Below are 25,283 nucleotides of genomic sequence, written 5' to 3'. Positions count from 1 at the left end.
TGTATTATTTTACATGGCAGATTAGCGGTTGATCCGTTACTGTAACATGTCCACGTCCATCCCACCAACAAAGATTTTCTGGAGGCTGATGCTTAACATGCAGATACTGCACGAGGTAAAGGCCTAATCTTGCAGAGGTCCTTAGATCTCTGCATGCACCAACAATCAAAGCGTGTGAAGATCTGAGGGAGTCGCAAAGTGGGTCTTAGATGAATGTGCGAGAAATTGCTTGCACCAAACTTTCGCACTGCCACACGTGCACGCTTAAAGTTCAGCAACGTGTGCACATTGCTAAAGTTCATTAAAAAAAAACAAAACACCCTTATCCAGGAAACCCAAATTGATGGCATCTCCCTTGTTACTGCTTTTTTAAAATGAACTGAGCCATGCAAAATATACAATTATTTTAATCTTACTTGGAAAAGAGTGTTTTACAAATGTAGCAGCAACAAAGATTCTCACAAACACCCAACAATGGGAGAACAAATGTTTTGACTCTATGGCCTCGTGAATGGGTTTTGTAACAGTGACAACATTTTAAATGTGTTTGACGTAAAGGTCCCTCTATCAGTACACCTTGATGGTTCACATCGACTGATTCGCAGATTACAAGACACGCTTGCAGGCACATGTGGAAGATAAGCCGTGCAAAAGGGGGCCAGGGCTACCTGTCCTCTCTGCAGAGCATACCCAAAGTGAGATAACATACCAAGTCAAGCAGTAAGCACTTCTTGCTAGCATCAGGGATATTATTTTATCATCATCAAGTGAACCCTATAGGTGTGTATGGTCTGGAACAGCCACTTAGTTCTACTTGGGTTTAGCATGGACTCGCCATCTGAAGGTCATGTGAAGGCATCATGAGGCAAGACACCAGAGTTAAAGTTTAAAAATGTAAAACTCTGTCCGTGTCCCAAAACCTATCACTGTCCTCACAACTAAAGCTAAACCATGTGAAGGGATGTCAATACAAATAAAAAGAAATGGTGATTAACAAAGTTCTGAGCTTCTTCCAGCTACTAGCTTCCTCTTCAGCTCCCCTTCCCCAAGTTCAAGAAAGTTCAAAAAATTCTTGAGGTTCCCTTACTCAAGTTAAAGACAATACAGCTCCACACGCTCCTCAGGGTTCCCTTCCCCAAGTTTAAGTTAACACAATTCAAATGAAAAGGGTCTTGAGGCTCTGCCCTCAAGACAGCATTGCAGTTCATAAAGTCTCAGGGTTCCCTTCCCCAAGACTTCAACGTAGAAACTTACACTTGTCTCAGTCTTTTAATGTCTTTTGTCTCAGTCTTCCATCCTCATAAAACGGCTCCATGATACCCTTAGTATCTTGGAGAGTGCACTGGACAGGCTGACCTCCTTTCTCACTGACTGTCCGACTCCCTCCCAGGTCCTCCTGGGCTCCTTCTCCTCTCCTACCTCGATCTCCTCCTGTGGCGTTCCCCAGGGCTCTAACCTCTCACCCTTGCTCTTTTACATCTATCTCGCTCATCTTGTTCATTGTCATGATCTCTGCTTCCAAAAGATCAGGACTTGCCCGACTCCCTTGGAAGCAGACCCATAACCCCGGTTCCGAGTGCCAGCCAGTCCCAATTGGGACCTTTTGGACCCTATCCTGGCGCCAGTGGCAGCAGGCTCATAAAGATGCCCAGTCCCAGCGCTGGAAGCGCCGGGCTCATAATGCTTGGGTGGACTTACCTGCAGCAGACCATGCTGCTTACTTACCTGCCAGTTGAACCCCTGATCCTCTTCTGTTTGGGACTACTTTTCCTGTTGGGTGGGGCAGGAGCCACTCCCTAGGTTCAGAACACTGGAACTCTTCTGGAAAGCAGGAACTCTTTTCTTACCTAGGCGTGGCTGTGGAGGGAGACACCTAAGCACTACAGGAGGCTATTTAAACCACACCCGATGGATGAATCTTGCTTTGTGTTATTCTGCATTCTCTGCAGCAGAACGCTCATCGTGTCTTCTGCTTCTGATCCTGGGCCTAAGGGAACAAAGGCTTACCATCCTGGAATCCAGTCTTCAGCAGCACCTGTAAAGACAAAGAAAGAACAGGTTAGCACTACGGTCTTCAGTGGCAGCACATCTCTTACCTGGTCCATCGGCTGTCACCAACGCCTCGCGCTGCATTCCGGCATCTGAAAGACAAAGGCTTACCTACTCTTCGCATGCTCCGGAGGTCTTCGCACTGCATTCCGGCATCTGAAAGACAAAAGCTTACCAGCTCTTCGCACGCTCCGGAGACCTTCGGCGCTGCATCCCGCATCTGAAAGACAAAAGAAGGTGCGTTTAAAGACATTGGGCAACTTTATTACTCACGTGCCATTCCTCCTTCCCACGCCGAATCCAGTGGGTATTCCAGCACCCTTCAGCTTCTCTAAAGCTCCGAACTTGTACCTGCAAGATAAAAGGGACAGTTAGTGCGCATCGTGAAGCAGGCTACAAGTGCTTACTTACGTGCTCCCAGGCGCTTCTATTCCTCACGCGGGTTCGATCCTCAACTCTCATCAGCCCGCCATCCTCCATCGCCGGAACCCTGCAAAACAAGAGATATCATTACAAAAGACTTTTAAGACATTTGAAGTGCCCAGAACTTACCGTTCGTGCAGTTAACGACGGACAGCAGTCCTCTGAGGTCAAGAGGCCTGCACCCTTATCCAGTGAAGAAACTGGTTACGGCACCCTGCCCCGAGGCAGATGGAGAGCTCGGCGTTCACTTACCTAAGGTGAGGGCGTTAACCTTTGGGGTTCTACAGGAGAAGAGAAAGGGAAGAGGAGAGAGGCACCCAATAACCCCAGTTCATTAATCCCATATTTATATCTGCAGACATCTTACTCTTCGAGTCAGACATACAGTGCACAGAGGTCCAGCCCAAAGAGCCAACCGTGTGTTACACATCACCTTTGAAGATACGGCATTCACCCAGTCAAGACCGGCGCCTCTGTGGGAATCAGGTGAACGTTACATTCATCTTATCTCCACTCTCTCCCCTCGCTTCCAGTGTTATGCAGATGACATCCAAACTTCCCTCTGATGCTCCAATTCTCTACTTCCTCTACCATTCCCGACTGCCTATCTGCTATACAGTTCTAATGTGCCTCCAATGATCTCTGCCTCAATGCCAGCAAGACTGAGATCCTTCCTTTTGGTACTCCCACTCCCTCTTTCCTCCATTTACTCTGGCCACCATCTATGGGCTCTCCCCCTTTTCCTGCATCTGAAGCATATATATATATATATATATATATATCTCTCACACTCTCACACTCTCTCTCCTCCCTCACATCTTGGATCTTGCCAAGAAGGCCGATTTTCAACTCCGCCTCCTCAGAGGTATCCTCCCTTTCCTCACTCTTCCCCAGAAGCTCAATATCTCTAATGCTCTGATATTGTCTAGGGTGGACTACTGCAACAGCCTCTCCTTTAATCTACCCTCTTCGACTCTCCACCCCCTCCAGCTTGTCCAGAATAGGGCTTCAAAACGAATCCTTGGCCTCAGGCCCAGGGACCGCATTTCTCCAGCCCTAAAAACTCTCCACTGGCTCCCGGTTGCTGCAAGGATCACATTCAAATACCTCTGCATCATCGATAAGGCTCTCTGGGGCCGAGGACCAATCTATCTACAACTTGCTCTCACCAAATACCTTCCTTCTAGATCTTTACGCTCCTCTGGCTCCAACTCTCTGCGTGTCAGGTGCTTCTCTAAGCAGCGAGCTGGTGGCAGATCGCTCTTCTCGGCTGGCTCCCTCCTCTGGAACAGCCTCCCCCCTTTTCCCTCTGTCTTGAGCCGGATCTTCTCAAATTCCAGAAGCTCCTCAAGACTTTCCTCTTCACCTCCTCCTTCCCCCTCTCACTCCCGTGCCGATTCCCCACAGTCACTGAGATTGGGGGTCTGGGACCTTATGTATCCTTCTGGGTCCCAGCCTCTCTGCCCATTCACCCTCAGCCTTCTGCCCCATCCCAGGACTTGCCTTCGGGCACCCACAGGCTTGTGTTCTCACAGGCCTGCACTTATTATTGGTAGGTGATCACTCTGTACCCCTGCTGGTCTTCCCCACACAATCTTCCCTGTTGCTGGTCTCCCTGCTGCTCTCTTGATCTCCTCTTATACACCTGCAACAACTTGACAGGTTGCAGGTGTGAGCCCTTAATTGGACTTTCTTAACTATATTTAGAGGGACATGCCTCAACCTTCACAGTACACTGCAGGCATCTTTCTCGTCCCAGTACTAGAGTGGTGAAAAGAGTTACTGGTGTTCACTACTCCTAGTCACTTCTTCCTTGTCCCAGTGCTGTCTAGGAAACATGTGGGGTAATGGGGGGAGATGTTTGACAATAGCCCATAAAGGCCAAGGGAGAATTTGTTTTCTTTTCAATAGGGAAAGGGTGATACCATGTCTCGCCTGTGGGTACCCCCACTCTCAATCCCCAAGGACCCTCCACCCAGGTGATCCTCCCTCGTTTCTCCAACCGCAGTGTCAGGATCCAAAAGCGATGGCTTTTCCCTGGCCACCTGAGAAGAAGATCCAGAGGGAGTAGGAGCGAGGATACCCTGAGGTTTCTCAGGGTCAATAGAAGTAATTCCTTGTAACACAGTTGGTCCTTCCCATGATCCCATTGATAATGCAGCTCCAGAACAGTAACACTATCAGTTAACTTGCCTACAGCAGGACAACAAAGTGATGCAGCAGGAGTTTATAGAACAGATAAAGCTGCAATTGCTTATGAACATTATCCCCTAGCTTCTAGCACACCCAAACCGAACTTCAGAACCCCACTAGCGTTCTAGACCTGCAGCAGCCATGCGCAGATTCCAACATCTTAACCTGCTCACCACGTAACCTGCTTCTGAACTTCTTGCCAGCCTCCACAGTCCTACTGCCTTTCACAGTGGGCTCAAGGCAGCTGGTTGAATTGTTGAATGAAGGGATAAATTTAGCACAGATTTGACATTTTCCACCTCAGAGGAACAGAGAGGGGAGGAGCATGTTAGAGGGGGACAAAGCAAGCATTTAGCCTAAATCATGAAGTCTCATGCTTGAGGTAAGGAATGGGATTTGGATGACCCTAGAGGCCCGAGTCTGCTTCTCGCTCCATGATGCACGCACAAGAGGATGAATATGGCAGATCCCCCAACCCATCTCATGGCTTGTATGACTAGCTAATCCTGTGCTCCCTAGAAATCCTGGGAGCATGGGGAGATGTCATTTTATGGGAAGCCTAACAGGAATTGGGAGACGGACCAATGTTTGAGGATGCCAGAGGGGACATCCACAAGTCCCACTGAGGATTGGTTCATGGAAAGAGAAAGGCTTGCAATTCCTACCTGCTCAACGGACTCCAGACTCTACCTACTGCCTGCTGACCCCGTAATGTCAGAGGTTTTAGACTCCCACAGAAACATTTTAGAGGGGAAGGTGAGCGGGTCCATGGAGGAAAGGGGACTATGGACTAGGAGTAAGGTAGTCACTACAGTGGGTAACTTTGTTATACTTCTACGTCCTGTCCCCTTTCCTCCATACTTTTGGGAGATTCCCAAGCATTGACCCATGAAATGGGTGGATGGAGATAGTTCACAGAAAAAGGGTTTTGAGCACTACCTGGCCAAACTGGGCATCAGCCTGGGAACTGAGATCAAGGCAGTAGTGCTTACAGAAAGCCAAAGGTGAAGACCATGTAGCTGCTTTGGCAATGGTCCCCGATGGCACATATTTTTGAAAAGCAACAGCCGCTGCTTTCCCTCGCAATAGCTGTGCATGGATGCCTTTCGGATCTTGCAGGCCTTGTACCGTGTAAGCTTCCAAGATAAACAAAGCAACCCAACGTGAGATGGAAGCCTTGGAGGCAGGACTTCCTTTTGGATTCCCAAAGGTAACAGAGTTGAAAAGAGCCTCTGAGGTTGCTTGTTCTCTGGAGGTAAAACTTCATTGGCCTTCTAACGTCCAAGTTATGGAGGACTCTTTCTGTATCTGAAGCCGGGTTTGGAAAGAAGACCGACACTGAAATTGGATGGTTGTATGGAACTCAGGAAGCAAGGAAAGATGGATGTGTACAGAGCACCATCTTGTCCTTATGAAAAACCAAGAAAGGATACTCAGAGAGGGTTTGAAGCACACTTATTCTTCTGCCAATGTAAGCGCCATCAAGAAGGCCACTTTCCAGGTGAGGCACTTGAGTTCTACAGTGGCTAGTGGCTCAAAGGGTTTGTGACGGAGCGGTGAGGACCACATTGGGATCATATTTAGGATGAGGTGGCTTGACCGGAGGAAAAAGATGAAGAAGCTGTAAGGACCTCATGGTGGCAACAGTAAAGACAGACACAAGTGATCACAGTTCAAGGGTGTTTATCAAACTGTATGCAGGTTGGGATAATGCCTAAATCTAAGATGGGAGCAAGCGTCGATCATCAAATAAAAATAAGGCAGTCCTAGTGGTGTTGTGTCAAATAAAAGGGTCTATACTAAGAAACCTATTGGCAAACCTTACAACTAACACAAAAATGGTGTGGGATAGTTCTCAAGAAAAGAAAAAAGTTTCTTCAAATAATATGTCAGGATAAAGTAGCGTGGGACTCCCTTGCCCACGTTTTGAGCCAAGGGCAAGGTGGGATCTTGGAGCACAGTACAGTCTCGAGTTTCCCCAGCACGATACGACAGTTCCACTGGCAGCTATCAGGACCAGCGATGGCCAAGTCTTGTTTCTCCTGAAAGTATCTTGCCTTCGAGGACCAGAGGTATTCAAATAACAAAACAAAAGTACCTTCATTAAAATGAAAGTTTGTTTCCTGGTTATACTTGGGTGGAGGCTGTGGCGTAGAGCGTGCCAGATGATGAAGAACCCATCCCCATGTTCCCCGCAAGTACCACTAGTTGCATTGGCCGGGGGAGATAAGCAACTGAGGACAATAATCAGAAACCACTGGGAACCGGTTGGGTTAGCAACAATGGGTGATATTTGGCAAGAGGGAACTATCATAGATTTTGAGATGCTGGGAGAGGAAACTGGGTTACACACGGGCCAGTATATCACATATCATAGAATGGTGCAGAGAATTAAGAGAACATGGCCTGAAGTGGTACTGGCGGAAGAACCTGATGTTACTGTAGACATGATATAGCGGAGGGGGGACATGAGATATCCAGAATATACGACATGATGATGTCTAAAGTTGATAAGGAGGTAGTACAATTGAGACTAGACTGGGAGGCGGAAGTGGGAACCCTGATGGATGATGGGTTGTGGGAAAGAGTCCAAGGGTATCACAAGAAGGTCTTGAGGAATGCGAGATTAAAACAGATACAGTTGTATATCACGCATAGGGCGTATATGCCACCCCAGAGGATATCGAGGTTTAAAAATGCGGGACGGCAAGCATGCCCCAAGTGTGATGAAGAGAATGCGGGCATGGTGCATATGTTTTGGTCATGCCGGTCATCGAGCGCTTCTGGAGCGAAGTGGCACAAAAGCTAGCGGAAAGGGGGGTCAAGGATTGTGGTGGATACAGTGTGGGCCTGTTTGTTGGGGGTGTTCCCCAGACCAAGGGAACTTCAGCATGTGAGGAAACTAAAAGACCTGGCATATGCGCTCGCAAAGAGGAGAATTGCTATGGGGTGGAAGACATGCCACAGGCTTCGATTAGAGGTGTGATGGAGGGATTTGCAGAAATGGGCGGAGGCAGAAACCATGGTATGGCTGGAAGCGAGAAGTGCCGGGGGGAGGAAGAAGCAGAGACCCTGATGGCCTGGAAATTATTAATAGCAGAGTTTTTTGGATCAATACAAGACCCAACGGAACCCGTAGAAGGGGAGACCCCACTATAGGATGTAGGAACAGAATGCAAGAAGTAGCAGGCTCTGAACGGAGGGGGAGGGATAAGGGGAGCAGTGAACATTACTAAACAAAATATTGTGGAAATGTTGTTAAATATACTGCAAGTTTGGTTTGTATTGTTTGAATAAACTAATAAAAAATGGTTTAAAAAAAAAGTTTGTTTCCTGGTTTTACTTAGGGTGAGGATTCTTCACCCCTGGGGCCCTCCTCTTCCGGGCGCTGACCCCTATTCCTCATGGAGTTGGGTGATACTTTTTTACCCCCTGGATCTCCCGCTTCCGGGCTTGGATTCTAAATAGTTTTTATCAATATCAAGGCCTTCAGTGGTTATGGTTTCCTGGTCCCGAGGGCCCGATAGATTTTACCAAGGACAAAAGAACAAAGAAACACAAAGATCTGATTCACATATTTTTCGGGTGATTACTTCACCCCTGGGTCCCCCTCTTCCAGGTGTAGACCCTACCTTGTTTTCAGCCTCCCTCCTCTGGGTCCACTATGCTTGGCTTTTCTCGTGTGGGGGGTTAGCCCTTTGGTCCCCCTCTTCCGTGGGCTGACCCTTCTCTTACTTTGAGCCTCCCTCTAACGGGTTCATTATGGCTTTTCTTTCACGATCCTCAATGTCTTTTTTAAACATTTCAAGTGGACATCCCTCCGCCAGGTTCCCTTTAACACTTTTACAGTTCTTCGAACTTAGTTCAACTTGCCACTTTGTGACGTTCATTCACCACAGCCCGGCTCTTATCGGCTCTCCCTTCGACTCACTGGCTATGATGAACTGCTTGGCTTTCCTCATAACTGGAGTCAAGGCTGGTACCATGGTAGCAGGAGTTTCCTTCGCTCACGCTTATCAACGTCGACACGTTCGGGGGGGCGTGGCTTGGCAGCCATGGAGTAGGCTGCATCTCTACTGAGCTCTGTGATCCGGCAACAGATCCTGAGAAGCGCGAGCTGCCTGGCGGCTGATCACGACATCAAAACAGCACCATGGATGCATAAAGGTGTCCAGAATAATAAGAAAACATCCGCAAGCAAATCAACCCAGGTGAACGTGAGATCTGATACTTTGTTGCACGAACCGAGAGTGGCAACAATAAGGACAAGATGGCGGCGTATTCGATACAAAGGGACCCGTGCAGATGTAAAGAGCGAAAGTGAAACGGGCTGCTAAAGGAAGCAAGATACATCAGTAAACGAAAGGAGACGTGCGCCGTGAAATAAAAGCATATCCGCACTGGCCTGCATTCATAAGAAGACAGAAAGTGCGGTACTCAGAAGCGAGCAGAGACCGCTGAAGAATACATGACACGGCAGGCAAGGCGCGTAGTGGCGGGCAGCCGTGCGCAAATAAGAACGGCGGTCCCGGCCCCCCGCGAACACTAAGAGACACAAGGTGGCCCCATGAAGTAGGAACAGTAGCGCGAATAAGCGCATGTAGTTAATGGCTGGCACGAGGACACCCGCAGTTACAGCAGCGTGTTGAGGCTTGCGGTCTGCGAGCCGTGGAAGTAGTGCTGGAAAGGAGGAGGACGCCGCGGGACGCACAGCTTACTATAACGGGAGAAAACCGTGGAGAGTAAGAAGCGGAGGGCAGGCGACCTGGAACATTCCCCCAAGAACAATGGTACATCACGAAGGACCATGCTACGTTTTGGGGAGCGTTGGCCTGGGTGGGCAAGGCTGGAAAAGTATATCATAAGGAACCCTGCATATCACATAAGCAGCAACAGGTGGCAGCCAAGCCCAAGCACAGAGAGCAAGAGGGACACAACATAAAGGTAGTAGCGCGGGGCTGCCTGCACCACACAGAGGCTTGGAGATAAGCCAACAAGTAAGAAGGGGAGTGTGATTGCTGGGGGTCGGGTGCAGACGGTTGTGGCCCCCCCCCCCACCCCCCTAAAGATTGGCAAGTAAGGAGAACTCCTGAAAGGGATGGCAGAGCGGTGCATGCCCCCCCCTGAGAAGTTGCGCATAGTGGAGTGATTAAGTATAACGCTCCATAACAGATGTAATAGACATCGGAGCGAATAAGCCTGTAATCAGCACATGACAGAAAAACTGGAGTAACAGGCGAGCTGTGGGGCAGGTGAAGGCATGGCATAAAACAAACTGAGGCCATAGTAAAAAGAAATTGCAGCTGCTGACAAAGCGCTGAGATACAGCCTGGGACAACAATCACTGGGGAGCATTGGAACTTATACTATTGGATGGAAGCACATGATAAGGTATAGCAATCGGCCCCCAGCGAGGACAGGCCCTAGGGCACGGACAGAGTGGAGCAATGTCTGTAAGGGGCCGAAAAGTCAAAAGCAAGCAACCCATGATAGACATCTTTGCAAAGTCACAACAATCTCCCACCACCCTAGCGCAAGGTACGGCAACTGTACCGACAGATGTAGGCACACCTCGCGATGATAGCACAATCCTAACAGCCATAACAGAACTGAAAACCTCATGGGGGGCAGCGATGGCAGACATGAGAACTGCACTGGAAAATAAAATAGATGCAGTGGGAATGGAGGTGAACTTGTTGAGACAGGATGTGAGAGCTCTGGCGGAACGAACGAGTGGTCTAGAAAGTGTGGTGAAGATTAACACGGAAACTAGCGCGAATAATGCCAAAGTCGTCCACGCATTGAAGCAACAGGTGGCTAACTTGGAAAATCGAGCAGAGGAGGCAGAAGGATGGGCGAGACGTAACAACGTACGAGTGGTCGGGCTCCCGGAGGGGGAAGATGGGCAAGAACCCACAAATTATATGGAGAACATGTTATTGGAGGAGATAGGAGCTGGTGAGCTCTCCCAAGGGTTTGCAATTGAGCGTGCACACAGGGCGCCGATGAGAAGACCACAACCTGGGGCCCCTCCCAGAGCAATTATAGCAAAAATGTTGAACTACAGAGACCGAGAGAAGATATTGGAATTCTTCCGGAAAGGAGGGATGATAAAAAGAGGATCTGCGACCATCACTGCGTATCCCAATTACACCATGCAGGTGCAAAGATAGCAGTATAGCTACGTGGCGATCAAGAGGAGACTGCGCGCAGCTGGATACAAATACATGCTGCTGTATCCCGCAAAGCTCAACATTTTCCGCAAAGGCAAAGCAATGTTTTTTGATACCCCAGAGGAGGTGGCAACATGGCTGGACACAAACGGCTGTCCGGAACGAGGCGAGGAGCAAGATCAGCAAAAACACGATTAATGATTACAATGCTATGTAGGGTGGTAGGAGGGAGGAGGGAGCAAGTAAAGTGGCAACAGAATTGGGAAACAGAATAGGGTTGTGAGATGTTAAACAAATGACATTTGGACATGCTGGACTAGAATATAACCCGTGAAATGCAAGACAGGCAGCGATAGAGGGGCTTAGATTGATCTATTAAGGTGGAGCTATAAGCTGGAGAAGGCTTACCCCCAAGTAATAGAATAGTTGGATCAACATTAGGGTGATATTTCCCTGCTGAGCCGTAAGTACGGCATTTGATGGAAAGGGGCTAGATGCGGGGGTGCCTGAGATCCAGGGATGGAGCTGGGCAACCGTTGGGGGAGGGCGGGGGGGAGGGATTGCAGTGGAAGTTGGGGCGGGGAGGGGAGGGGGATGGAGTTGGGGATGTTGAGGTGTTTGAAGTTGGGGAGAGTTGGGGAGGGGGGAAGCTGAGAAAGTTGGGGTGCAAGCCTACACTCCGGAAAGACGATATAAGTCATGGGAGACCTTAAAATAGTTACTTGGAACGTTAGGGGGCTCAATAGCTATTTAAAAAGGAAGGTTATGAGGTACCTGCTGAGGCAGAACATCGACATAGCCTTGCTACAGGTGACTCATTTAACGCAGGAGAAGCCGGAAGTGATACGAAAGAAGTGGAGGGGGACTGTTGTGGGGGCAGCATACTCAGCCTATGCCAGAGGGGTAATTATTTGGGTGGCACCGCATGTCCCATTCCAGCTGTTGCAATCTACAGCGGAGCCGGACGGGAGCATGGTTGTAATGAAGGGGCTGGTGGAAAACAGAGATATGTATTGTAAACACATACGCCCCAAATCACGACACGGCGGCATACTTCAGAACCCTATATGGCAAACTCAGTGGGAGCGTTCGGGGGGCAATGATCTGGGGAGGAGACTTTAATTGTGTATTAAACCCGAAAATGGATAGATCGGACACCAAGATAGATAGACCCACCCCAGCTGTGAGGACATTGCAGTCATTGTTAGCAGATTTTGGGTTGGGGGACGCATGGAGATCACATCATCCGCAGGATAGACACTATTCGCACTATGCAGCCCCTCAGAACCTACATACTAGATTAGACTATGTGTTTGTTACACATGAACTAGTAACAGAAATGGTACAAGCAGAGTATAAGGCGAGGGTCCTTTACGACTACTCGCCGTTGATGCTAGTATGGCAATACCGGCACCTGAGAGCAAAGATACCGATATAGTGCCTGCGAGCAGAGGCGTTGAGAGACAATGTATTTAGGGAGGACATGCGGGAGGAAGTAATAAGTTATTTTGAGATAAACACTGGCAGTGTAAAGACAGCGGGCACACTCTGGGAAGCCTTCAAGGTGGTGATGAGGGGGATAGCCATAGCTAAGTCCAAAGGACTACAAGGTGGGATCTTGACTAAATTGCAAGAAGCGGAAACGGAACTAGAAATAGCGGTGAAGAGGGGAGGTAATGCCAAAGAAGATACTGAAGTAGTACTTGAACTGCAACAGAAATGCACGGGATACTGGCAAAGATTATGCAACCTCAACTACAAAAAGTATATAGAAAGACAGCATGCAGGAGGGGATAAACCAGGGAGAGTTCTGGCATGGCTATATAAAAAAAAGAGATCCCAAGACTCACAATTAGAACGATAGGGAAGGAAGATGGGAGCATAGTAGATACTCAAGAGGGGGTTAATTAGGAATTTGTAGATTATTACAGGCATCTGTACAGAGACGAGGAAGGAAGCAACAGCAAAGAAATAGGAGAAACGTTAGAGGATATTGGATTACCACAGATTAGTGCAGAAGAGAGAGAGGAGCTGGACGCATTGATTACCCTAGAGGAATTGGAGGAGGTAGTGTGGCAGCTACCCACTAGCAAGACCACGGGTACTGATGGACTCCCGAGCTAATTCTATAAAACGTACAAAAATGAGGTACTCCCCCCGCTCTTAGAGATGCTAAATGAAGCATATGAAGTAGGGAAACTACCGGAGTCCCTACGAGAGGCGGTTATCATACCGCTCCCCAAACCCAATAAGCCTGGCCGTGTCTGCGGCTCTTACAGGCCCTTGTCAATGCTGATGTCAACAAGAAGAAATTGTCCCCTTTCCCATGTATCTAATTCTTAGACACCCTCCTCTTCTATGGGGGGGGGGGCATAAACTTGTTCCTACCTTGTCACGTATAAATTAACCATTAGTTGTAAGACAAGGGGACTACTGAGGGACTCATCACATGACTCTGCATGCAGTTGTGGTCATTATCTTAACCTGTAATGACCATAGAGGTCGTTATTCCAAAATAGGGGGGCTTTCTATTTGCAGACAGGAAGAAAGACCATATGCGAACAATTCTAATGAAAAAAAAGAAATTTATGTGATAAAAAGAACCAAATTATATAAAACAGGTGTGCATTAAACATTTTATAGTGACATGTATTTAAAGGTAAAGCAAAAGTGAGATAACGTATAACCATGTTGCACTTTAAATCCTCAGTGCTAAACATCTGGTGTGCAGTAAAAATATATTTTGTGTGACATAACATCAAGCAATACAATTACTGAATATGTGTAAGTTGTCACATGAATTGTGAAGCTCAGTTGCCTCCAGAATTAGTACATTAGAGCAAAGTGTTCATAGTCATTCACACAACTTCAGTGCTCTTGATTGACTTTCTTGGGTCTGTACAGTTTGGACTTGAAGGATATCTCTATGTTCAGTGTCAATGCTGAATCAGGACAGTAAAATATTAACGCCGGTTTTGGCAAACAGAATGAGAAGGGTCATCAAGTTAATACACCCTGATCAGACTGGCTATGTCCCCAATAGGAATATATCCAACAACCTCAGGCGTCTTCACCGAGTCATTGAATATGCAAACGGAGACGCGGGTGAGATAGCGATAGTATTGCTAGATGCAATAAAGACCTTTGACTCGGTCAGATGGCCCTGGCTAATGGCGGCCCTGGCCAATTATGGCATAGGACCGGGATATCTCAAATGGGGTAAGCTATTATACAGCGCACCGATAGCCAGGGTCAAGACAGGAGCTATAATATCAGCTAGATGGCAACTCAGTAGAGGCACTAGGCAGGGATGCCCATGGTCCCTCAAGCTGTATATGCTGGCCCTAGAGCCCCTGGCAATATATCTGAGGCAGCAGTATGACGTAATAGGCATCACCATAAAAGGGGAGCCGCATCTAATTTCCTTGTACGCGGATGACATGTTGTTGTACTTACGCTTTCCAGAAGAGAACATCCAATACATATTAGAAGTGATGGAGCGATTTGCAAAACTCTCAGGCATAGCTGTGAACCCTGGAAAGTCCTGTGTATTTCCATTGGGCAGGTACAGAGGGATCCCGTTAGAGCAGTTGCTGACCCTGCAGATGCCATGGGAGGTCAACACATTTAGATACCTTGGGGTAGACGTATATCATACGGTAGAAGCAGAACATAAACGCAATACGGAAGAAACAGTTAAGAAAATTGAGAATAGCATGAAGTTTTGGGTGAGGCTCCGCTTGGCGATGATGGGATGGGGGGCAATGCTTAAAATAGTGGTATTGCCCAGACTGTTTCACTGCTTTGCGAACATTCCATATTTGATACCTAGAAGATTCTTTGCCAGGTTAGACAGCGTATGTAGAGAATTTCTATGGCACGGGACGAGGAACAGGGTGGCCCTATGGAAGCTACAGAATGCACATGAGAATGAGAATGCATTATTATTATTATTATTATTAAACTACCAAACTACGAAATTTATTATATAGCAAGTCAATTACAATATGTGGCTAAATGGCTCTCCGAGGAGCCGACCTTAGAATCCAGATTGTTTCAGATGGACTGCGACCCATTCTTCTTAAAAGAGGCAATATGGTTATCCAGGTCAGAGATGGAAGGACGCCCGAGGATGATGATGCTCGGGTGGTAGATATGGCGAAGAGCCTGTCAGTTAATGGAGAATCCATCCCCGTGCTCCCTGCAGATCCCATTAGTCGCTTTGGCGGGAAAAGAAAAGCAACTTAGACTAATGATTAGGAAGCACTGGGAACCGGTTGGGACAGCAACGATGGGCGATGTGTGGCAAGAGGGGAATATACGAGATTTTGAAGGGCTGGTGGAGGAAACTGGGTTGCATGCGGGGCAGTATATCGCATATCATGGGGTGGTGCAGCAAATTAAAGAGACCTGGTCTGAAATAGTACTAGCAGATGAACCAGACGCCACCATAGACACTATATATGATATAGCAGAGGGGGGACATGAAACATCCAGATTATATGAGATAATGACCGCAGTGGGGAAGGAGGTGGTGCAACTTAGACTGGACTGGGAAGAGGAAGTGGGGGCCCCGATGAGTGATGGGATGTGGGAGCGAGCCCACGGGTATCATAAAAAAGTGTCAAGAAACGCCAGACTACAACAGATACAATTATAGATCACTCATAGGGCATATATGACACCCCAAAGGATAGCCCAATTCAAAAATGCAGGACGACAATCATGCCCCAAATGTAATGAAGAAAATGCTGGAATGGGACATGTTTTGGTCATGTCTGATAATGGAGAGATTTTGGGGAGAAATAGCGCAAAAGATGGAAGAAAAAGGGATCAAATTAGGAGGTGGATACAGTGTGGGCTTGCCTGATAGGAGGGTTTCCTAGACCATGTAAATTCAAGCATGTGAGTAAACTGAAAGATATAGCGTATGTTCTAGCAAAGAGAAGAATTACTATGAGGTGGAAGGCATGTCATAGACCAAGACTGAAGACATGGTGGGAAGATCTACAAAAATGGGCAGAGGCAGAATCTATGGTGTGGCAGGAAGCGCGCAGTGGTGGAGGGGAGGAAGAGGCTGGAACCTTACTAGGTTGGCGGCAACTGATAGCTGAATTATTTGGACCCACGCATGAAGAGTCAAATGACCAGGACCCAACAAGTATTGCTGGAGAGGAATCCCGCAGGATGTAGCAACAGGAAATGAGGGGGGAGTAGGCTTGGTGGGGGGGTGGGAACGGGAGAAACCGTGGACTTGGATGCAGCAATGTATATTCAATTATTGTTTGGACTGTAAGTTTGGTTTGTATTGTTTGTGGAAATAAAATCAATAAAATTAAAAATAAATAAATCAGTGTCGACACGCTTCGTGTACCGTTGACATCTGTTTCAGCATACTTGAGCTAAGGTCACCTATCTTACGATTCCCACAGCAGAGGGTTCGCCGGTCTGCTTTGAAAAGGGCAAGGCTGTGTCTCTCTTCGTCAGCCTCTCGATGTTTGCTGCCTTTCTCCTCCTCTTGAACTGCCGGATCGGGATAGCAGTCTCGTCGTGCGGTCTGCCTTGCTCATACTGTGCTCTCTTGCTGCACCTTTTATCCCTGTGGGGAAAGGAAAAGGCTGTCCGGTGTGTGCGTTTGTGGTCAATTGCCTAACTTTGCCTGACCCTTGAGTTGGGACAGGTCAGGTAAACAGGTTGCATATTATTTTGTTGTCTTTCATGGGGTTAAACAGTGTTCATGTCGGAAAAGGAAGGGGTTTGAATGTCAGATTGTCCTACGGGTTAGGATGCAAAAACGGTGCTATGTGGAGTTCCCATCCTCGTTTCAGAAGGTTTTTTGGCGATCTCGCAAGGGTGAGTTTTGGAGGGGTGTTGAAATACGTAGGAGGGTTTGTGAGGCAAACTGGAGTGACCTGAATTATTAGTATGAAGAAAACAAGGGTAATTGGGGGAACAGTAATGTTTTGTCTGAGCAGATTGAGAGTGCAGAAAATAGTGACTAGAAGGGCGTGGAAAAGAATGACAGGAGTATGTGGGTAAGACACAGGAAAACAATGGTTTTGGGAGAGAGGTTTTGGATATCACAGGGTGTTGGATCCTAGGGGATTGGTTCGGTAAGGAGGGATCATTGGATCCTGGCAGGAGAGATTTAAATAGAGGAAGCAGGGCAGATATATTATAGCCTATGAAGACCTCGATGACATCGTTCATCTCCCCTTCTTTCTCGGCATAGTACCACATCTCACCTGGGGCACTGGCCTGAGCATAACCCCGAGTTCCATCAACCAGGTGATCCTCTCTTGCTTGTTCACCCTAAGGGTTGGGAAAAACAAGGGCCCGTTCTTCCATGGCAACCTGAATAAGGGGCTCCCAGGATCTACTTGGGAGAACACCCTCAGGTTTCTCACAAAACCCAGCAAAATGTCTCTTTATAACCGGATTTCCCAAAGTGAAAGAGGAATTATCTGTGCTAAGGTAGGCCCCAATGGCAGACAAATAAATTCTGCATGATAAAATGTGGATGCATGTGGCCGCTAGATGTGAAATGAACGACAGGACACAGTCAATAGAAGCCTGACGAGGGTCAAGCTGTTTGGCAAGGCACCAGTGACAAAGCCATTTTCTCCTGTACTGGGCTCTTGTCGAAGGTTTGCGTGCTGCCTGAATTATAGGCACATGGTCTTCTGAGAGACTACACTGCGCTAAGGATTTTAACTCAGGAACCATCCTGCTAAGCTGAAGGATTGTGGGGAGGGATGCCACACTTGTTGAATGTTCAGGTGCAGAAGTTCAGGGATCGGCAGCGATCTGATCGTATTGCGTATGGACAGGTGCTGAAGTTCCGAGAACCAGAACCTGGCTCGCCACCAAGGAGCTATTAACAGCAGAGTGCAATTGTTGGCACTCCTGAGTTTCCAAAGCAATCAATGAATCAATGGCAGAGGACAGAAGTCATATGCTAGCATGTTGTCCCCGGAATCTCGAGTGCATCCCCCCAAGGAAGACGCACCACGTCTGTCCCTGGAGGCATAGCAGAGAAGCTTTATGTTGGCTGATGTCGCTAACAGGTCCACTGCCTGAGTGCCCCACTGCGAGAAAAAGTGGACAAGAACGTTCTTGTAAATCTCCCACTCGTGGTTCGCTATAGACTGGCGGCTGAGGTAATCCACTGCAATATTGTTCTGCCCTGGCATGTGAACTGCCTGTAGCCAGATATTGTTCTGCGCTGCCCATTCCCAAATCTGGATGGCTAGATTAACAAGTGGGGGAGCTCTGGTGCCTCCCTGTTTTTTCACATAGAACATAGCCACCGAATTGTCTGTGCATATTCTCACTACTTTGCTGACAATGGAAGGCCGAAAAGCTTTCAACACCAGAAACACTGCCAAGAGCTTGTGGTAATTGACATGAGACATCCTGTCCGGAGGTGTCCATAGGTCACAAACCTTCAGAGGATTCAAGGTAGCTTCCCAGCCCAGATGGAAGGAGTCAGTTGTTATTGTGACTTGCATGAAGGCTCCTGAAAGGAGGCTCCACCGAGAGATTGACAGGAGTTGACCACCAACGCAGATCAGCCAGCATAGATGAAGGGATTGCTATCATTTGGTGTTAGGAAAGATTTCCATTTATGTGTAATTTTCCCTCCAGTTGTGAACCCCCACCAACTGTTTTGTACCTTACAGTACAGTGCGCTGGGGTCTTCCTTTCATTTTTAAGGCCCTAGACACCCTCAAAGGATTTTTTGGTACAAGTTGGACAGAGCTTGTGGCAGCTGTTAATTTTCACATATTTTTAACCCTTTTGTGTGGTCAATACCGTGTTTGGCCCAGGACTGTGGCTTGGCCCCAAAATGGCCATTCCACAAGGTTCTTTGTTTTATCCTTTGGCCATCTTGTCCCTTTGCCTTCCCCAGGTCAAGCAGACCTGGGAAAAGCCTTATTTGGTCATGCAAATCCCAGCATAAACCGAAGCTTTTGTGGGCTTCTGCATGCCTTGCGTGTGTGCTCCCAGGATGTGGGCTGGACTGTCTACTTCCAAAACACACCCTGGGTGCCAGGATGTCTGGTGTGCTGGGAATGACTGGGACCACCGTGGTCCGTGATTGGTCCACATCTGGGATGGCTGTATGTGATCAGATTTCTCATTGGGTCCTCTTCGTTTTGGCGCGAAGGAGATTCTGGATAAGAGAAGGCCCCTTATACCCATACCAGGTCGATTTCTTGAGTTCTCACCAAACCTAGAATAAGAGCCAAGTATCCTGAAACCAAGAAGGAGGTCCGAGGAACCACTGGTGACCCACTGGAAGGTTTGGCACCCTGAGCCTGCTGTCGTCCCGTTGAACCCCCTGTTTCTGATCAAATTGAGAAGGTTTGCAACGGCGCTTCGACCCATTGGAATAGTGGGACTAACTATTTTCGCATCTCCACCTTAACCTGTAAGCGAGCCTTTTCGGAAGTGTTTCTGGAACGCCCAGTGAACTGACCAGCTTGCACGGGACCTTTACCCTGGAACTACCGCTGTCTCGAGTTGACAATTGAGCATTTGGAGACTCTAAACTCTGGGTATAAGGCACTCTCCCGCCGGGTTTTGTACACCTAGCATTCATAGGTCTGGAATTAGGAGAGTACACCTGACCCCGAGCATACGTGGTCGCCCCAATGTGGTGATGAACTTAGTGGGTGCCTTGCTGCTGTGCCCCCCTGTGCCCTGAGATCGGCTGCAGTGGAAGTGGCCTGATCCCTTCATCAGCATCAGAGAAATCGTCACTGACCCGCCACAGCATCGTCCCTGGAACGCAGCCCTTGAAAGCTGTAGAACCGCACAACTACAGGATTCGTACCCACAACCGAAGTGCACTCGACTGACGAAGTTTGGTCCGGAGTGCGCAGAGAGTCAGTGAGTACTTGCAACCCTTACCGGTGGCCCCTGGCGCATCCATCCATTTTTACGCACGAGTGTCCTCTGAGGGCCACTCTCCTTTATCAAGATAGCCTGTGCTACCAAGTTATTCCCAACTCCTTGATCCTTCTGCCCTCTTGGGGAGACCCTCCTCGAATAGTGGGAACTCATTCTTCACTGCCTCAACCGCCTACCTGAGCTGCTACAGCCCCTGCAAGTGACCCCATTTTGGCTCAACCACATGCATCAGCACCGAAAGTACTTTTGAGCACAAGGCTCCACTCATCGTAGGGACTGGACTGCCTCTTAGTTAGGGTTTGATGAGTGAAGGACTGCCTAAACGTTACTTGCACGGTTTGCTCCCTTTCTTCACAGGTTGTGGACCCTTACTGTGCACTATCCCTTTAGGCCATTGGTAACTGTATATATGTTTAATAGTAGTGTTGTGTTGGTTTAGTTATTACTGCTGATATTTGCTTTGTGTTTGATTTAAAAGGCCTTTAATAAATGTATATGTATTTTTGATATATACACCTGACAAGAGTAATTTGTAGTCTTGTTTACTGTGTGTGCTCATTGTGGGCTTTCGATCACTCTCACCCTTCCTGAGATCTAGTCTTGACCACCGCCAATGCTAACTTGATTGGTCATTTGGGAGTTTGGGTCTGAAGCTTGAGACCCATTGCTCTGTAGAGTTAGTGCGCCTCATCTTTAGCCTCGCCAGAGGAAGAGCCAGAACACATGAGGCCCAGAAGCCTTTGAAACCACTAGGCTGACCTGTGGGAAGAGCTAAGAAACAATTGACAAGTGACTGACAAGTCCGTAATCCTGTCCTCTGTTAGAAAGATTCTGGCTTTGATGGTATCCCAGTGAAAACCTAGGAAAATCAGGTTCTGAGAAATCGTCACAGGACTTCCGCCAGTTTACGACAGCCCAAGTCGGAACAGTAGTTGGAGAAGGGACTGAAGATGGTTCGGTGCAGTCTGTTGACAGTGACTTCGAAGCAGCCAGTTTTCTAAATATGGATAGATGTGGATTCCCTGGAGCCTGAGGAGCGCTGCAATGGCCTCCATCATCTTCATCTTCGAAAAAACCTGTGGTGCTGAACTGAGACGAAAGGGGAGGACTCGACATGGAACAAGTTACTTACCTGTAACTATTGTTCTCCAGCATGGGTCTGGCATGGATTCACATGCTCATGAATATTCCCCGTTGTCTGGCCGGGAATTCTTGGTAAAAGAAAAAACAGTTTCACTTTCACTTACAAACCGCACCACGTTGCGCAAACGTGTCAACTGTGCCCGTAGCATTTCAGAGTGAACGAAACTCTGGCCCTGGCAAGGACCTCCCTGCAGTCCGCCGGCAGCTCGTACCACCCAAACTCTAAGGCTGCAGGAGCCAAGCCTTCAGGTTCAGCGATCCTGGGTTATGATGTGGGATTGCACCTCCTTCTCTGGCGAGCAGATTCGCGATTACCGGCAGCTTGACTGGGGGCGACGTTGACAGGCTGAGAAGATCCGGGTACCAAATCTGCCTCAGCCACACCGGGGCCACGAGGATCATCCTGCATCGGCACCCTTTGAGTTAATTAATGACTCGCAGCAGGAGAGGCAACAGAGGGAACGCATGCGCATGCGTTCCCCATGCTTCCCGGCTGGTGGAACATGCTGGTGAATCTCTGGCATTTGGAATTTGTCGCTGTCGCAAACAGATTGATCTGGGGTCTGCCCCATCTGAGGAAGAGGCTGTCCACTTGATCCTGTCCAAGTGCCCACTCGTGGGAAGAGCGCAACTCCCTGCTGAGGGAGTCAGCAATGGTGTTCATGACTCCTGCCAGGTGAAAGGGAATGAGGAACATCTCTTGGGCGACGGCCCAATGCCACAAGCCCTGAGCCTCTCTGGAGAGCGCTGGGGATCTGGTTCCCCCCTGCTTCCTGATGTTGAACATTGTGGTGGTATTGTCCATGAAGACCCTCACCACCTTGCCCTTGTGGGACGGAAGGAAGGACTTGAGGGCCCAGAACACTTCCTGCAGCTCCAGGACATTGATGTTGAGATACCTCTCCTCCGGTAGCCACAGGCCTCTGGCATGGAGACGTCCGGTGTGGGCTCCCCAGACCTCCAGGGAAGCGTCCGTGGTGACTGTCTCCTGGTACGGAGGGCTCTGGAAATCATTGCCCCCGGTGATGTTGGAGCGCATGCCCCACCACCTTATCGCTCAACGGAACTCCTAGTCGAGAACAATCTTGTCTGCTAAGCTTCCGGACACCTGGATCCACAGAGTGTCCAGGAATTCCTGAAGTAGCCACATCAGCAACCTGCAGAGTCGGATCAGGTAAATGCACGACATCATGCAGAGCACGACTTGATGGTTCGCACCGTGACGGTCTTCAGTGCCAACAGTCGTTGCCCAGCATGGCTGCTATCCTCTCTTCTGAGGGGGCTGCCAGGCAGGAGACAGTGTTCAGCCTGGCCCCCAGGAAAAGCAATTTCTGCGATGGTATCAAGCAGGATTTTGGATAATTGACACACAACCCGAGATCTGTCAGCAGCCGGATGGTCCTCTCCATGTGTTTGATGGCTAAATCCCTTGACTTGGCAGGGATGAGCCAGTCATCGAGGTACGGGTATCCCCTGTAGACGCATATGGGCCGCACTGGCGCCAGGCACTTCATGAACACCCTGGGCGCTGACTTCAGTCCGAAGGGAAGTGCCTTGAACTGGTAGTGCTTTCTTTGTACTAAGAAGCGCAGGAACCTGGGATGCATGTATGCGTCCCCCAGATCCAGCGACGTCAAGAAGTCTCCTTCCTCCAGTTGGCCGAGCACGTGCTGCAACGTGACCATCCTGAATTTTTGGGACTTGTGGTATTTGTTGAGACACCGCAGGTCTAGAATGGACCTACAGCCTCCGGTCTCCTCCTTTACCAAGAAGGTATCTGGAGTAGACACTGCAGCCCCGAAGCCGACTACTGTCCCCCAGAAAAGGGTAAAGTTGCCAATAACTTTACATAGTCATTTAACCACAGATCCAGTACACCCCATTTTACATGGAGTATTGGAAAGGGTTAATCCTTAGCCCTTTTTATCTGTACCTTTTGGAGTATTGTTTCGCTCCCTTAACGTTAAGACTTGGCTGGTGGCAGTGGTACCTACCCTAATTTTCCTACCGCGATTATATTACATAACGTGGTATTGTTTTAGGCTATTTTAGTAGCCTCGAACTTTAAACCCGCTTGCCCAAATACTTTTTATTTTGGCTCCGGTTGGGTTTAATCGCCATTTCTTTTTGTTAACATCCTTCTTGGGTCTTTCTTTGCGCGGCAAGTTTGCCTCCTTTGTTTGCCGTCCTTTGGCGGGCTTCTGACCAGAAGCCCTCATTTGGCATCTGGGTGTCTAGGTGGGCTGAATGTAAGGGGGGGGTGTAGTCACCCCCTGCACAGGGTCACCTTAGAGACCCAAGTCACACTTTGTGTTGATTGGCTAAGGTGGTTGTCTGGGCTGGACAACCCCCCTGCTGAGTGATTGACAGCCAGGCTGTGTGAATGGGGGATTTAGGCATAAAAGGCAGGACTCTTGGGCTAGAAGTCAAACTGCAAGGAACCGAAGAGATGCAGAGAAGAAGACGGCTGCTGCAACCCAGAGTCCCGGTGAAGCCCTGCTGCAGTCCTGAGCCATCTACCCTTCAACGACAAGAGTAGATCCAGTCCGGAGTCTTCTTCCCTTGAGCCTGGTGGGATCAACCAGCTCGTCTTTTCTTCAGTCAGATAATCCTCTGCTGGGTCGAGATCACTGCTGTGCTGTAGTGGTCCGGATAGCCATCAGCAGAGCCCTCTCCTGATTCAAAGGAGCGCACCTTTTATTCATTGTTGTCTTTTTTGCTACTGCTGGCCTCATCCCTGGGTAGTGCAGATCGCTACAGACGTCCTCCTTGTCCCCATGACTGAAGCTGCAGGAACCGTGAGTCTGCAGGAACAACTGCCGTGGCACCAACGGAATAAGGTACTGTGCACATTTGGTCGGTCTCTCCGTCTGAGCAGCCGGAATCGGGGCAAACCCTTTTCCTCCACGAAGATTTGTTCTTTCTTCCCTCCCTCTTATAACTTTTCCTTCCATTTGACAATCTTTACGAACTCTTGGCATCTCGAATCTCGAACTGTTCAACGTGTGATCCTCGGCAACTAAGCATCTGCTCCATTGACACTGGCGCAGGCCTATTGGCTTTAATCTGTATCTTTGAACACGTCCTCGAGTCCCCTTGCCTTGAAAAAGTATTGCCTATGATTTTTATTCACTTTTCCCTTGCTTGAAATTCTTAAGTACAAAGTGTGGGCATTTCTTTCCGCGGGTACGCATTAGTATCGCAACACGGGTCTGTCAAATCCTAATGTACTTACCTTGAATTTACTGGAACAAGTGGAATTGGTTGTGTGTAGTGTATTTTACGTGTGGTTTCAAACTTATAGCAGTGAAGTGTTTTATAACAGATGGTTTAAAATAAATGTACTTGTATTTTATACCTGAAAGAAACCTTGAGTCAGTGTTTGCATGAGTCACAGTAATTGTGGTCCTTTGTGTAATCTCTACTACTGCTCATTTACTCTTGAGATAAGTCTGGCTGCTCCGCTACTGCTACCACTTTAACAGTGTAGTACAGGCTTGTACCAAAGGTGAACTTGTATTACCACTTGTAGTCTTAATTGTGTGTAGTGGTCCCTAAGGGCACTGCACAGGACTCTGCCTAACACTCCTGGAAGGCCACTGGTGGTATCCGCTAACACTTCTGCTGGAACTCTATAGTGTGTCCGTGGGCGAGAGCATCCAACACCCATCGGTCGGTGGAGATCTTTTCCCACTCGCTGATGAAGCCCCCCAGCAGGCCTCCCACTTGGGTGCATGGGTGGGGGCCCGACATCCTGGCCGGTTCAATCCTGTTTCGGGGCCTGCATGCCGCCTTAGGAGCGACGTCCACCGAAAGCCTTGGGAACGGCCTCTGTATGCCTCTTGGGTCGTGGATCGGGAGGGTTGACGGTATGAAGAGGATCCTCCGCCTTTTCCCCCGGAGGCATGAAAGGATGGGCGATGCTACCGAAGAATGCCCAGGGCACAGGCCGTCTCCGTGTCCGTCTTAATGGCCTGCAACGACTCGTCGGCGGTGTTAGGAATCACCGACCCAGATCCTGGAAACTCTGGCACAAATGGAGATTACAGTGATTCTCTCATCCTTCACCTCCCCCAAGATGGCTGCTGGATTCAGCTGTGCAAAATTCATGCAGCAACTGCCTAGCTCTCCTACAGGAGGAGCCACAGCATAAAACGCCGCTTGAACTCGACTCGCTGCGTTGCTACTACTTTGGAACCGTTACTTCTACATTCTACTCGCAATTGCTGCTTTGGATTTCCTGCTACCCCAAACCCGGTAACGCTTTCCCGCTTTTTGTATCTGCTCACCACTTTCTTTATTGGCTGCTATCTCTCGCGCCCCTCGCGTACTCCCACTCTTTTCTTACCCTTCTTTTCCTGCTGAACTCCAGCTGCTGTCCCCTTG

General features: G+C 48.6%; 1 protein-coding gene across 2 annotated transcripts in view; it reads right to left on the bottom strand.

Moving 5' to 3' along the window:
- RLIG1 (RNA 5'-phosphate and 3'-OH ligase 1) overlaps positions 1 to 25,283 on the bottom strand; it is a 493,483-nt gene that overhangs the window by 328,908 nt on the left and 139,292 nt on the right. The gene's annotated exons all lie outside the window — the stretch shown is intronic.

The sequence above is a fragment of the Ambystoma mexicanum genome, chromosome 12 (genome assembly GCF_040938575.1).
Source record: "Ambystoma mexicanum isolate Mex_15411 chromosome 12, UKY_AmexF1_1, whole genome shotgun sequence".
In the NCBI taxonomy this organism is placed as follows: domain Eukaryota; kingdom Metazoa; phylum Chordata; class Amphibia; order Caudata; family Ambystomatidae; genus Ambystoma; species Ambystoma mexicanum.
This window is presented reverse-complemented; position numbering and strand designations above follow the sequence as displayed.